General features: G+C 39.3%; 1 long non-coding RNA gene across 2 annotated transcripts in view; it reads left to right on the top strand.

The window, feature by feature from the left end:
• LOC137455148 (uncharacterized) overlaps positions 1-14,648 on the top strand; it is an 82,814-nt gene that overhangs the window by 3,022 nt on the left and 65,144 nt on the right. For both annotated transcript variants that reach the window (XR_010990768.1, XR_010990770.1), the window contains exon 2: positions 6,645-6,747. This is a non-coding gene — a long non-coding RNA (uncharacterized lncRNA). The remainder of the gene's footprint in view (positions 1-6,644; positions 6,748-14,648) is intronic.

Genomic DNA, 14,648 nt, shown 5'->3' on the forward strand with positions numbered 1-14,648 from the left:
TATTTGCCTTGCATGCAGAAGCACCCTAAGAACAAACTATATTTTGAAGGGAGATCTCTTCATGAATGCTTATTAACAACAAAAAATTCCGGTAACTTGTTTCTAACAGGCTTGGAGTCTATCTTGCTTTTGAAAAAGTGGTTTGCACATTTATTTATTTTTATGGAGGTATGATACTAAGCATTTTGTATTTCTGTAACAGTTGTAATTTGGAACTTTTTTACACTTTGGTAATTGGACTCAATTTTAAAGGGCTTTTCTAACCACAGTGATTCTGTGAAACAATGAATGAAGGTATTTGTGACACTAGCACATTCTGAATATTGAATTACAATGCAAAAGTAAGGCAACTAAAGTTTCCAGCAAACAGTTAATGGCAACATTAACTTCTAGTAAAGTAATTGCTACCATTCTTTCACTGTCATTTTGTTCTCACTCTTCCAGTCAGACTGTTCGACAGAGATATAATGAATATTCACTAAAATAGCTTGGCATTGTCACTTGTGCAATTCCTCATCAGATCCAATGTGTTGATGAGCTAATGTGCACTTGATTAAATGTACTTGATTTATGCAAACAAAAACTGTAGGTCCTTCTTGAAGTGAAGTTAGCACCTGCACAGCTGTTAGTGAGATGAGAGTCTAAATAATTAAGATGGAATTAAGTAAACAAACAACCCCAGTGTGGTGTTCCTCCTACTTCTTCACCTTTGTCTTTTAGTTCAACTCAGTGGGGGATATTTATTTTGGCTTTTTTTGCAGGTTTTCTCAGCCACCACAGGAAATTGTGAAGCTCATCTTATAATGTGTGTATGGGTCCTCCTCTATTTAAATACTACCATTAGAATAATTCTTTAAAATAAAGTCATTATTAGGTATAATAAAACCAGGTAACTAGAATTGGAGGAGCATTATTTTAGGACTTTTGTTTAAGTATGAGGCTATCTTGGACTTCACATTTTTCTGTTAATCCTTGTTAAGAAAAATAAAACACGGCCTGAGTAAGGGTTTTTTTTGTTTGTTTCTTTGTTTGGTTTTGGGTTTTTGTTTTGCCTTTTTAACCCCAGTGTTTGGATAGTAAGTGGTTTAACCTCCTGCTCTTTGCTCTGTCAAAACTTATGCAGACAAAGTGGAAATAAGGAGTTGAAGATAGCCATTTATCTAACCATCAGTGGCTTAGTGGTAAAAAAACTCTCTAGTTGTCTATAAAACTGCTCAGATGTGGCTACAGAAAGAGGATGGAAGATGTGGAGTCCTTGCCCCTGGAGGCTCCAGAGGATGGCTGAGAGAGGGAGGGGGCATGTGCTTGCCTCAGTTTCAGAGCAGTGGGGCAGCCTAGAAAGCTGTTGAGGAGACCTAGTAAAGCTGGGACTTTGTTTAGGCAGATAGTAATTCAGTTACCTTGTTGAAGTCAAGTATTTAACTTTTTTTTTTTTTTTTTTTTTTTTCCTGTGGAAGTACATAGCTTTTGGATCTCTCAGAGATTCAATTTGGATGGTTGAGGAGTTGACATAGTATCCAAAGTGTCTGTGCTTGAAAGAGAATTGCTAATGATTATTGAAACCTCTCAAAACCAACTTGATGATCAGACCCTGGTCAATTGCTCAGCCTGAGACTGCTGTAGCATGGGGCACTGTTTGTCCCCAGGAATGTGTCAGCAGAGTTGTTGTAACTAGCCACATGCTCACTAGGACACTCAGTTTCTCTTTGGAATTTGGCTTCTGGGAGCCGGCATGGATTGATGATTAGCTCTGCACCCAGCTTCCTGGGCTCAGTAGCCTTGGCACTTGTCAACAGAGTCAGCTTGGTCCTTTCTGAGGCTCTTCTGTCCTTGATTCTAACTTTGTAGTTAGCTTCCAAGTTTCTGCCTTTCTGTATTCCTTTTCTGACATGCTTTCTTCCCTGCCCTAGAGCAAACAGCAGTACCTGGAAACACATGAAATTCATAGTTTATTCAATCTATGTATGTCTTCTTCAAAAAGTTATCTAATTGAAACCTCATTTCCAGTGTTTCACTTGCTTTCATTGTTAACTAGTATCCATAATTGAAGGCAGAAAATGGAGGCAGTCAGTCTTGCCTCTGTGCCTGAAAAGATAATGGAGCAGAGCCTCCTGGAAACTATTCTAAGGCATATGGAAAATAAGAAAGTGATTGGTGACAGTCAACAAGGCTTCACTAAGGGCAAATCATGCCTTACAAATTTAGTAGCCTTCTACGATGTGGTTACTGCATTGGTGGATAAAGGAAGAGCAGCTGACATAATCTACCTGGACTTGAGCAAAGCATTTGACAGTGTCCTGCACAGCATCCGTGTTTGGAGAGGCATGGATTTAGTAGATGGACCACTTAGTGGATAAGGAATTGGCCAGATGATCACACTCAAAAGAGCTGTGGTCAATGGCTTGATGTCCAAGTGGAGAACAGTGACAAGTGGGATTCTTCATAGATTGATACTGGGACCAGTGCTGTTTAACATCTTTATTGGCATCACAGTGGGATTTAGTGTGTTGTCAGCAAGTTTGATGAGAACACCAAGCTGTGTTGTGCAGTCAAGACACTGGAGGAAAGGCCTGTGGAGAGCTTGAGAGTGTTGGTTGACAAGAAATTCAATATGGTGCACCAATATATGTTTGCAAGCCAGAAAATATTGTATCCTGGTCTCTTCAAAAAGAGGGTGACTATCAGGTCAAAGGAGGTGACTCTTCCCCTCTTCTCTGCTGTTGTGAGAGCCCACCTGGAGTACTGTGTTCATCCTTGTGGCCCTCGGCTTAAGAAGGACATGGAATTGTTAGAATGTGTCACAAAGATGATCATAGGGCTTGACTGCCTCCCTTGTGAGGATAGTCTGAGAGAGCTGGAGTTTGGGTAAGAGAAAGCTCTGGTGAGGCCTTATTAGCAGCTTTGCAGTACCTACAGGGGGCCTATGAGAAAGATGAGGACGAGCTGTTTAAAAGGGACAAGGCATAGTATAGGATTTTGAACTGAAAGAAGGTAGACTTAGATAAGGTGTAAGGAAGAATTTCTTCACTGTTAGAGTGGTGAAACACTGGAAGAGGTTGCCCAGAGAAGTTGTGGATGCCACAGCAGAGACTGAAATTAGATGGTCTTTAAGGTCCTTTGCAACCAAACCATTCTATGATTTTGGTAAATCGCAGTGAATGTATTCTTTATTACTTGACAGTCACAGGTTTGGTGTGCAGGTTTTGGTGGTTTGTTTTTGGTTTTGTGTGGTTTGTTGTTGTTGTTTTGGTTTGGGTTTTTTTAATGTTGCAGGTGTCTTCTTTCTTTTCCACCCCACCCCTATTCTTTTCTTCCACCCACTTTCCTGTTTCTTCCCACCCCTTCCCCCCCAAAAAAAAATAAATCAAGATTTCTCACAACTCAGGCTTAACTTTCTGTTTGTACTAATTTGCTGTGTTTTAAATAAGTAAGAATATCGGGAGTTAACTCCTTGAATCTCTTCCCATAGGGCTCTAGTTTAAGAAGAGATAAAGTGTCTTTCTGACAGATGTAGTAAGAGTTGTATGGAAGGAAAATCTAGCATTTATTTCCTGCTTGCATCACTAGGGATAGAATTTATAAAGGACTTGTTCTTTAACCAGTGTTTGGTCAGTGTGAAAATAGTAGGAAGAAAGAGGGCATAAAAAATAAAGTACATTCATGTGGTAAGAAGGGTGCAACTGAAATACAAGGTGAGGTCTTCTGTTCCGAATCAGAACAATTTAATAATGTTTTGTTTGAACTTAGCCTAGGCATACACAGTGAATAAAGGCTTCTTTCCTGAAGATCCATGGCACTTGGAATGGTTAATCATAAGAGGGTATGGCTTACTTCAGCTTGTAATAGTTAGGCCTTCCCCCTGGTTATGCTCATTACAATTGGAAGTCCAAAATATGCAGCTTCTCTCTTAAATACATCAGAAGAATGTTCATTTGTCCAGGTTAAGGATATGTGACCACAGTGTGTATTACACTTAAGTTCTGTGTTCGCTTAATGAGTATGAGATGAATGAGTATAAACTTGATGTTGAACCTGTTGAAATGCAATGAAAGCATTAATTTAATCTTTTCTATTTCCAGTCTTGTGGAATTAGTAAGTTAACCTTTAAAAGGTTTTTCTGTGCAGTTGAGATCCACATCAGCAGCATCTGTACCTTTTTTCCTTCATGAACTGCCCTGTGTAAACTCGAGTTGGAATTGCGATGCATGCGCATCACCCTTCGTGGTATAAGTTACAAACTTAGAAAAGCAACTGAAAAGGGTCACTTTTGGGATATTTCTTTTTCCTCCCAATCATGCAAAATGGATGTGGTTTTGTTTGCTCAGTCTTTGAGTACTTTGTAGAAGTTTTTCAAGAGTCAATACCTGCAAGGCTGGCTTTGTGACTGGGAATATGTACCTGCTATGTACTCCAGGTGATGTCTCCTGCCCACCCAGGCTGTTGAGATGTAGACACAAAAAAAGCTTCACTTAGCCTGGCAATCCCATAGTACTAAATAGTGGTATGAGTTTACTTATTAGAACTCTGGACAAAACTCCAGAGAGATGATGTTTATGTTTATTAACAGATGGCCTCTTCATTTGACATTTAGCTGGGGGAAGATCTGCAAGCATTTCACAGTCCATTGTGCATTTAATTCAGTGTTCAGTAGCATTAATGAAAATGCAGGGCAATAACCTTTGGTCCTCTGGGTGTTTTGTTTGAAGGTTTTGGGTTTTTTTTTTTGTATGGGGTTGTTTATAGTTTGTTTGGGGGTTTTGTTGGTGCTTTTTTTTTCTTCCTTTTTTTTTTTTTCTTTTGTTTTTCTTTTTCCTGGGGGGACTGTTGCTCAGACTTTAGGGTCAGAGCAGCTTTAAAGTCCTGCAGTTGTTTGCCCATCTCGCTCAGCTATTGTTCATGGGCCTAACAAATGCTTGAGCCAAAGCATATCTTATCCTGAAAATAATGAGAACAAGATAATCCGTCTTTAAGAATGTTGCTCCTGTTTGTTTCTAACAGGAGCCTTCTATGCTTTTGACTTGCATCTGTTGGTCCCTTTTAAGTTACCTGGTGGCTATATTAAAGCATTTTTTATTGTTAATAATTTTTTTTTTGCTTAAAGATGATCAAGTAAGCTGTCAGTTGTCAGTGGGTTATCAGAAAGACTGAATCTTTAAATATGATTATACATGATGCCTTTTTAACCACCTAGATGTTAATGGCTTCTGTGGCTCTGCTCTACATGTTCTCTAGTTTTCAACATGTTTTTTTGCACACCATCCATGGAATTTGGCACAGTATTTCAGTATCAGTCTTTATGTTTGCATACCCCATTCAGTATTTCCATTCACTCTGACGTCTTTGCATCCATGAGCAATATTGTTGTGGATTTAAGACTGAATGTCTTAACCATGGAGTTGAAAGTCCTGCAAGTACCAGAGAGGTGCAGGGGGCTGGACACTATACAGTGTAATCTTTTGTTATTTCATCCTATCATGCCGGCATCTCCCCTATTATAAACAGACATTTCTGTCTTTTCTGCCCCTCTTCCTTCTCTCCTGCTCCCAGCATGGACTGCTATCTCTTGTTTGGTATTTATAGGGGAGTTGAGGCTTTCAGCCTTGAGTGGCCTGGCTAATTATTATTGCATCATTCTGGCCTGGGGTTAGGGAGCGATGGGGGGTGGGCATTGAGGCCTGGGGTTTTGGTCTGGTTGCAGGGGAGGTTTTGGATGATGTTTTCCTAATGGAGTTTTGGTAAAGCCCAGGTTGGAGAGAACTGGGCCAAGGCTGAATATGAGTTTGTGTATTTTGTATGTTTTTGTATTGTTGTATATAGTTATGAATAGTATTTTTATTTAAATTTCCAATTCTTTCTAATCCTGTGTGGAGCATTTTCCTTTAACTCCCTTGGAGAGGGGTAAAAGAGCTCTTGTCCACTCCAAAACTAAGACACACACTAGACCTTTAATAGAAAGAGGAGCTCTGAATTGAACAATTAGTTGTGAGGCTGTGATGACCTCTACATGTCTTTTGGTTTTCTTGCATCTTAAGGTCATGGTGGTCTGATTTGCAAACCTTATCTGCATTTAGGTATCCTAGACTGTTTTGGTTGGAACAAGCCCAGCTTGGCAAGTAATTGATTTAACTCTCTGTGATTTCCTTTCTACTTTTGTTTATTGTGCTACTAAACAATGTAGTCTGTTAATTTTACCACCAAGGACATGCTTATTTCCAGGTAGCTAGTGAAACAGTAATAGGTAACAGAGCACCATTCTAGTCATTGCAAACTGCAGAAGGAGCAGCGCAGTTGCATGATGATGTTACTCAGTAATTACAACTTTTTTGTTTGGCCTATATATGTTAATATTTAATTTTAAAAATTCTGTTGATATTTGCTGACTGTTATGATACATCTTGAAGTCTTCAGTTGCTACATTCAGTGGGAAATCAATAGATTTCACCTTCCTTACTCTTCCCTCTCTTGTAATTGCACAGATGAAAACTAGGTATTTTCTGGGATGTCTTGAGATACTAGCTCCAAAATGATACCTCATTGGGGATATCCATAAACCCACTGAGCAAGCTATTTCTCTTTGAATTGTGAACATTGTGCAGTCCCTTGTCTTACGTGTTCTCTGAGTCATCTTTTTGTGTCTTTCCCAGCAGGAGGAAGTACACATCAAAAGGCACTTCATTCTGGAAGCTATTTGCACAGAAGCTTGAGCCTCAAGAAGTCCCTTTCACTAGCGGTGGTTGTGCTGCTCAGGTGGGCTAAGAACTCATTTGAACCAAGGGTTTGGTTTTTTTCGACCTCCTTTTCTTCTTCCAGCATGGTGTCTTACTTGAGGAGGAGGAGGTCATCTTGTAGAGCACTGCAGTGTAGTTGGGTTGGTGCACTGCGAGAAGAGATGACTGTGTAGAGTTTCTGTGCTTTGGGCCCAAGTCGAAATATTACAACCTCAAGTTTCATGCAATAGTCTGACATGAAAATGTATTTACTTTATTATTGTCCCAGATACTGTCTGATTTAGTAGTGATTTTTTTACCTCCTGGACCTGTAATGTAAAATGGCATTAAGCAAGTTGTGCCTGTGAATCATTTCCAAGGTAACTTGGTTATCAAAACATAGTATCTCAATTGCTCATAGTAACACTTTCCACTTCTCTAATTGCACTTCTGCAATCTGTGTTGCTTACGCTGCCTCTGTTCAAATTATTGTGTACAGGTGTACTTGGTAAAGACTTCCAATTTACTTTTCCCAGTTGTAGCAATTAGTTACTACCTTTTCATTTTGATCCTGAGGCCTGTAAAATAAGTCAGTTAATGTAAACAGCATCCTCAAAACTAAACTCGTCATGGTGTTTTCTCCTACTGATAATTTGAAGAGGCAGACTGTGTTTTCTGTTGTCTGTGGCATAATTTATCTACCTGAATTGCACTTGAATGGGAACTCTGATATCAGAAGAGAGTTTAGCAGCCTTGGAACTTAGGAGCTTTTGAATGAAGGTACACTGAAGAATTCCAGTGCATTATTACTCAACTTGTTGGGGGAAAAAAAAAAAAAAAAAGGATCTGTACTTGGTTCCCTCCCTCTCCCAGACTTCCTTTTTGGATTGCACCTTTTGTATACAGTAACTTGTCATGGCCTCACTGTTTGCTGATGTGTCCTGTCCCAAACTGACGCGTTCCTACACTTTCCTAATAGGTCAGTGGCTGTGGTCAAATGAAACAAATGTATCTATTGGAATACTGGAAGCCTAGGCTGCTTTGATTATAGGTTAGGTGCCCAGAGTGCCACGTATACAATGCACTGTACGCAGTGGGGTCCTGTAGGTTTCTTGACTGGGGACTTTATACATTCTGGTTTTGTTTCTGCCTTTATCAAGTAATGTAATTTCTCTGTTAATTGTTTTTATTATTATTTATGTATTTTGACATTGCCTTTCTTGGGGCGGAATTTCAAGGAATCTGTAGACGAAAAATACAGTTCAGTGGTATTTTGGTCATATGTATGTCACTCAAGTGGGTGCTGTAGCATTCCTTCTTGACCAGGAAAGGTTGGGATTTGTTAATTCTATAAACTATCCTATCTCCTCTCCTCAGAAGTCCCTAAGCAAAAGCAGACCTGCTTCCCCACATATCCTGGTGTGAGCAAAACCTTCTACAAAGCACTTTTCACATTAGTCTCTCTTGTACTCATGAGATGACTTGGCACAGGTGGGAGCATTTCTGTTCCAAGTGGGTTAGCAGCTTGCACAGACTATCATTCAATGATACGAAGTCTTTGGTGGCAGCTCTGCTCTAGTTTATGCCATCACTGGCCAGTAGCTGCTTGCTTGTGTTGCTGTGAACTGGACAGGAAAGCTGATCTTGCATTATACTACATTATATGTAGTTGCTATATGGCTTTGAAAAAAACTGAAAGGCAAAAAAAAAGACACACACACACACACACCCCCAAAAGAAAAAGGACCCCCTTACACTGATCTTGTTGCCAAATTCTTTGTGTTATCAAGCCCCGCCTGCGTCTGTAGCTCAGATGTATCAGCCCCTGCCCATCCCCTTCTGGGTGGTCCTCTTAGTCAGAGAAGAGGAGGCTTTTGCAATCAAAGTTAGGGTGTTGAGCTTGTCTTTCAATAGTAGCTGTGCCCTTGTGTAGCTTCACTTCCATTAGTAATAATATGAGGTGGTTTTAAACTGAATGCAGACTTTTTGCAACAGAGTAACTATTTGCTTTATTCTCTGTGGGTGCTCTAAATATGTCCATATGCACTTTGTGCAGGAGCTTTCTGGGTACCTTGGTTTTCTTAGCTAATTACATAGCCTGCACTGGTAGCTCACTCTAGTCACTTCCTTTTCCCTCTTACCTCATTTTAGAAGGCTTTGCTCTTGAGTCCTGTAGACGAGGTGATAATTTCAAAGCAAACAGTTTCGAATCCCTTCTTGCCAACTTTGGCCCACAAGGTATGCAAAGTAAACAGAGCAGTTAAGAAATTAGTTATGTACCTTCCCTCCTGCTGCAAGGCATCCCAGGATGATTCCTAGCTGTTTAAGTAATGAATAAAGGGAGAGAAAGAGGTTGATATGCCCAAGTTGTGTTTTAATGTATGGAGCCATTGTGCAGATCATTCATATTCTTAAGAAACATTAGGAAAACCCTCTAAAATGTGAGGCTTTAAAACATCCCCACTATTCATATATTGAACATAAAGGTGTTTTATTGCTGGCAGCAGAGAAAGAAAATCAAAATACCAAGGATGCAGTAAAAGAAGTATAGATAATTTTCCTCACAAAAAAAAAAAAACACCTTTCATGCAGACTTTCCATAAATATAAGGATTTTTACCTCTGATAGGCTCTTGGAGGAACATTAGAAGGATTTGCAGATCTTACCATGACATTTGTATGTTTGGTTTGGAAAACGGATCTGGATGCTGGAATAGCAGATACACAGCAGCTATAGGGTGAAATGCCAGATGCTGTCACAGAGTATTTATTCAAGAAGACAAATGTAGGCAACAATTAGAAAACATGACTTTAAAAGGTTGACAAAGAAATAAGTTAACACTTAATTTAGCTCCAGTGATGGTATTGAACAGCCTTTGCCATTTGAGCGATAGAAAAATTTGTTATTTGTGAAAACTAGACCTAAGGCCTGGGTTATTGACCCTGAGGCTCAGCTACAAGAGAATGGTGTAGCTGTAAAGAGGAATAACCTTCATGTGATCTTCTGCAAATGAGAGACGGCAGGTCCCAAGTGTACAAGGCTTGCAGGAATCAAAATCAACAACTGAGTTAGGATCTAATGAGACCATGAGTACAAACACAACTTCAATTCTTAGCTCACGTGTGGCAGCACAAATAGAAAGCTGGAACTCCTCCATCCCAAAAGAAGACCCTTCATTAGCAATTTTACTGCCTTGGCATACCTCAAAGTATTGTCATAACCCATAGTAGTTCTCCTTTGTATGTTTCTAGCTAGTTCATAGAAGTAGCTGTATGCATGGGGTGCTCTCAACTCCTCTACAGATACAGGATCTCTGTTATAATACTATATATATATGGTGACAGGTTGGACTTGATGATCTTTGAGGTATTTTCCAACCTTATTGATTCTCTGATTTTATATATATATATAAAGTATTATGTATAATATATTTCATAGTAAAATTGATGTGCGTTTAAAGGAAAGTATGCTCCGTCATGTAAAAACTTCATGTTTCCCAAGTGAAGGTTTTGAAATTTACTGAAAGTAGAAATTCCTTGAGTACCATAAACTTTTAACTGAAAACACCTGAAAGAATGTAATATATCCGTCTTCTGGAATATTCCTGCTGTACTTGTGCCAAATTCAGAGCAGCAAACTCAGCTGCAAGGTCCTAGTTTATCTGTGCTTACAGTTCCTAGAATACATGAACTGATTTTTTTTTCTCCCCCTTCCATAAATACACATTTAATGCTAAGTTTCTATGTTTACCTTAAGGAAGAGGAAACATTACAATAAGTAAATATTTAGTCAAATATATATATATATATATATATATTAGCCACAAGGTAAGGATGTATTCCTGGAATAATTTCTTTTTAAATAGTTATGCTTCAATAAAGCACAGGATCAAACACTGCAAACCACACAGTAACATCATTGGCTCTTTTGTTTAAATAAACCTCCCCTCAATTGACTTTTCTTTTTTTTCCTGAATGAAATTTTGAATAGCCTATTTACAAGCCTAAGAGAGATTTAAGAGTTGAGGTAGCCTTTTGCTTAGCTTAGTCCCCATGAAGCAGACACTGCTTTATGAGATTTGATTTAGCATCTGTTTTTTACCTGTGAATCCTTAATGAGGATAAAGCCATGCAGGTAAATACAATTACAAATGTGATGCAGATCATACCAAAGCCGCCAAGAGATCAGCAGTCTGGAAGCTTTGTGACTGAACTACAACTCAGGAGAGTAACCTCTTTAGTACATAGCTGTTCCCACACTGCCCATCTTCTAGGGAAGAAAAAGCAGCAGTAGTCAGTGGCACAGATTGTACCTTCCTTGCTTACCTGGTGCAAAGATCAGAAAACCAGGTAGGAATCCAGATTTTTATGTATTTTTTGTTTTCTGAGTGGCTTTTCTGTTGCTGTGGGGTCAGACAGAAGGCAGTGTCTTACCGACTTCTCTATTGCTGTGACAATAGCTTTTTTTTTTTTTTTTTTTTTTTTTTTCCCTGCAGACTTTGTATATGTTAAGTATAGTGAGGACAGAACATTTATTTTTCATCCTTTCATCTGAAGAAACGTAGCAGCAGATTGCAGAGTGCTGCAAGGCTGTCTAATAATGTGAGCAATCCTTGCAGCTGTTTCATATGATTTGTCTGAAGTGAGAGATTAAAAAAAAACCTAGGTGACATCTCAGTTGGGTTTTATCTCTTTGGTGTGATGAGGCTGCACCACACATTTTGCAATATTTTTGCATTTTGTAGTTTTAGCAATAAATATCTGGCCTATTTCAGTAAGGTGGGTCCATGTACCTCAAATCAAATAACTGAATACAAAAAGGTCATTTTGCTTTCTTCAAGTGAGCAGTTGTGCAAACTCAAAACATTCAGAAAAGATGAATTAACTTAAGGTGTGGGGATAAAGTACACCAAACCTCAGTTCACCTTCAGGCAGGTGAATACTCTTGAGACACATTTGCTTTCTCCTTTGGATTAGAAAGAAAGGGGGATTTGATTCCCTGTGAACATGGAAGAAACATCATGCTGCCTCATCTTCCGACTTAGGTGTTGTTCTTCAATGGAGTAGTCTATAATTACACCTTTTTTTCCAGGAAAGAAAGTGGCTACAATTTTACAGGAGAGCAAAGTGAATGATGGGGCTGCACTTCTTTGCCTGAGGTCAAAACTGTGGCTTTATTCCTCAGACCCAGCAGATCCAGGAGTAGAAATCATATGTCTAAAGGTATTTGTGTTCAGAAACCCTCAAGAGTTTCTTTCTGGATGAAGAGTGACCCTCAGATGGTGGTTCGGATCTGTACTGTACATGAATTATATAACTTCAACTAACAGTCACATTAAAATTACACTATTTACACAAGAAAATCTGTACAACTGGTTCAAGTTAAAGTATCACCACATTAATCATGAGCAGAAGCATGTGAAGGAAATCCTCTGCTGGAATTCCTTGGGAGCAGTGCAAATGCCTTACTGTTCCTGGAGTGCAAAATCATTCCTCCCTCCTAAAGAGCACCAAAATGCTTTTAATATTGACTGGGAGATTAAAAAAGTCCCAACAACAAAGTGTACATCTTGGATCCTCTTACTGTATTGAATAGCTATTAACATAGCTGCTGTTGGAGATGGGTTAGGAAAAGTGCAGGTGCCTATAGCGGCAAACGTAAGAGCTTCTGAAGTTTTAAAATTCTCCTTCTCTGTCCTCCCATGTCAATACTACCTGCCATCCTATATTTGCATTTTATACATTGACTTGAGAAAAGATTTGATTTGATGCTACAGCACAGCTTGAGGAACCAGCTGTACAGAATAGTAATATCTGATCTTGTGTCATTAATATCAATTTCGGGCCTGCATTCCAGAGGGAGTTAATATTAATCTGTTTTTAACCACAGTAATATTGTACAGATTCCTAGACTGAACACACCAGCTGGTTTGCACTAAATTTTATGGTGCAGGAAACAAGAAACAGGCTTCCTCACGGAAAGGGAATGTGGCAGTAGAAGTCCTGGAACCACCTGGAGGTTTTAGGCCCTGGGTGGGATGTTTTGCTTTCACAGAGAGGTCTGGCAAAGGTGAGGCAGGAGACAAGAGAGGCTGCATCTTGCCAGTGCTGTTTCCTTTGTTTTAGATGTTTCTGATCACCTCACATTCTTTGTTCTGATTCCACCTCAGCTCTCTTTCTAATTTACATTAACCACCAAATGAGGTAGTAAGACACTGGATTTTTAGTTTGTATTTTTTTTGTTACAATTCAGATATGCAGTCTTGGAAGAAGTGAATGAACCATATCTGTCACTCTCCACTCTTTCCATCACATAAAATGGCATAATTAGGTGAAAGCAATATTGTTTTACAAATGCCTCTATGCGTGAAATTAGTGTGCTTCCAAAACAAAAGCTCTAAAACTGAAAGACACTGCAGTGTTTGCTACAGTAAGTTAGGCTTGTGACATTCTATCCTCTGAGAAATATTCTTGCATAGGATCTAGTTATCCAGTTCATCAACATGCATAATTTCTACTACTACTCCTAGATTTGAGTTGAGATTGGATTTTGTGAAGATGTCTGCAGAGGAGTTTTATGTATTGAGCCATATGAAAAGGTTAAAAATTGTTGTTGCAGAAGCTGTGCAAAGCTATAATATAAACTCTTACTGCTTTAAAATATGAAAAAAATGGTGTCTTTTTAAATATCAAAGGGATTAGTATTAATCCAGCACTTGTGATTTTCTTAAATCATGTTATTTGCATAATAATACTCAACCACCTGCTATATCTTCAAAGCGCTTTTCAGACATTAACTAATTGATCTTTGTAACACCCCTGTGATGCAAAGACCTGTTATTATCCCCACTCTGCAGATGTGGAAACCAAGACCCAGAGTAGCTGAAGGAACTTGTTGGGTGCAGGCTGAGATGGTGACATCACAGTGGCTGGGTCCCTATTGTCCTGTCCACTGGGAGTTCTATTTGCAGCACTTCCAGGGGCACCCACGCTTTTGTCTTGCCTGCTTTTATTTAAGAACAAAAAAGGCACTGAGTTACGTCTTTGTAGGGATACTGTTGGGGGATGTTTATTTCTTTTTATTGTGAGGTTTTTTAGCTAAATGGTTTTATTCTGGTTTCTTAGTCACCTTATAATCAAATACATGTAAGATAAAAAAGCCTCTTACAGCTCCTTTTTGTCTGTGTACACCACAGTGATACTAGTTGGGAGCTTTCAAGCACATTTTCCTTTGTTCAGGACTCAGTATGATGTTCCTGTTACAAAGCTTTTGGTCAAATTTGCCCCTGCTTGTCAAAATAAGAAATTATTAAAATGGGAAGTGACCAGGTGAGTTACTTGTCATTATAAAACCTCAGCTCATTCTGTGCTGGTGGTGAGCAGCAGTGCCCAGGTGTCTGCTGGAAGAGCAGCTAGTGTCTGCAAGTGAGGGCAGCTTCAGCGGTGGGATGTTGGGGTGTTCCTGGCACCAGGATGGCATCGTGTTACCACCCTGTGGGATGTCTGCCTCCCTGTCATCCTTTGCCATGTGTTTGGGGTGGCCATGGATGTGTGTTGTCCCAGCCTTGGTTGAGTGGGTGGTATGTAGGTGATATGCAGGTACCTCCAACCTCTACCACTGCTGCCTTTGGAGCAGCACTTAGTAAAATGCCATGTGGGCCTTGCTAAGTGTTGTGTATGTGGGGCAAAAATATAGGACAGGCAAATGTCATGTACCTAAGTCAAAGAATAGATTCTTTCATGGACAATGATCTGAGGGAGGATATTAAAAATATAAATTACAGTCCCCTTAATCTGACAGTGGCACTTAGTGCAAGGGCTTAATATTAAACTGCATGGATTTGTTTTTACAGATGTTTCAGTAGTATTATCTCCAAGCAAGGAAATAAATCTTGGTGGAGCACTTCTATTCTATCAGTGCAGGTTCAGAATAAACTGTGAG

The sequence above is a fragment of the Melanerpes formicivorus genome, unplaced genomic scaffold (genome assembly GCF_026170545.1).
Source record: "Melanerpes formicivorus ecotype bairdi unplaced genomic scaffold, bMelFor1.0.p_v2 SCAF_3, whole genome shotgun sequence".
In the NCBI taxonomy this organism is placed as follows: Eukaryota; Metazoa; Chordata; class Aves; order Piciformes; family Picidae; genus Melanerpes; species Melanerpes formicivorus.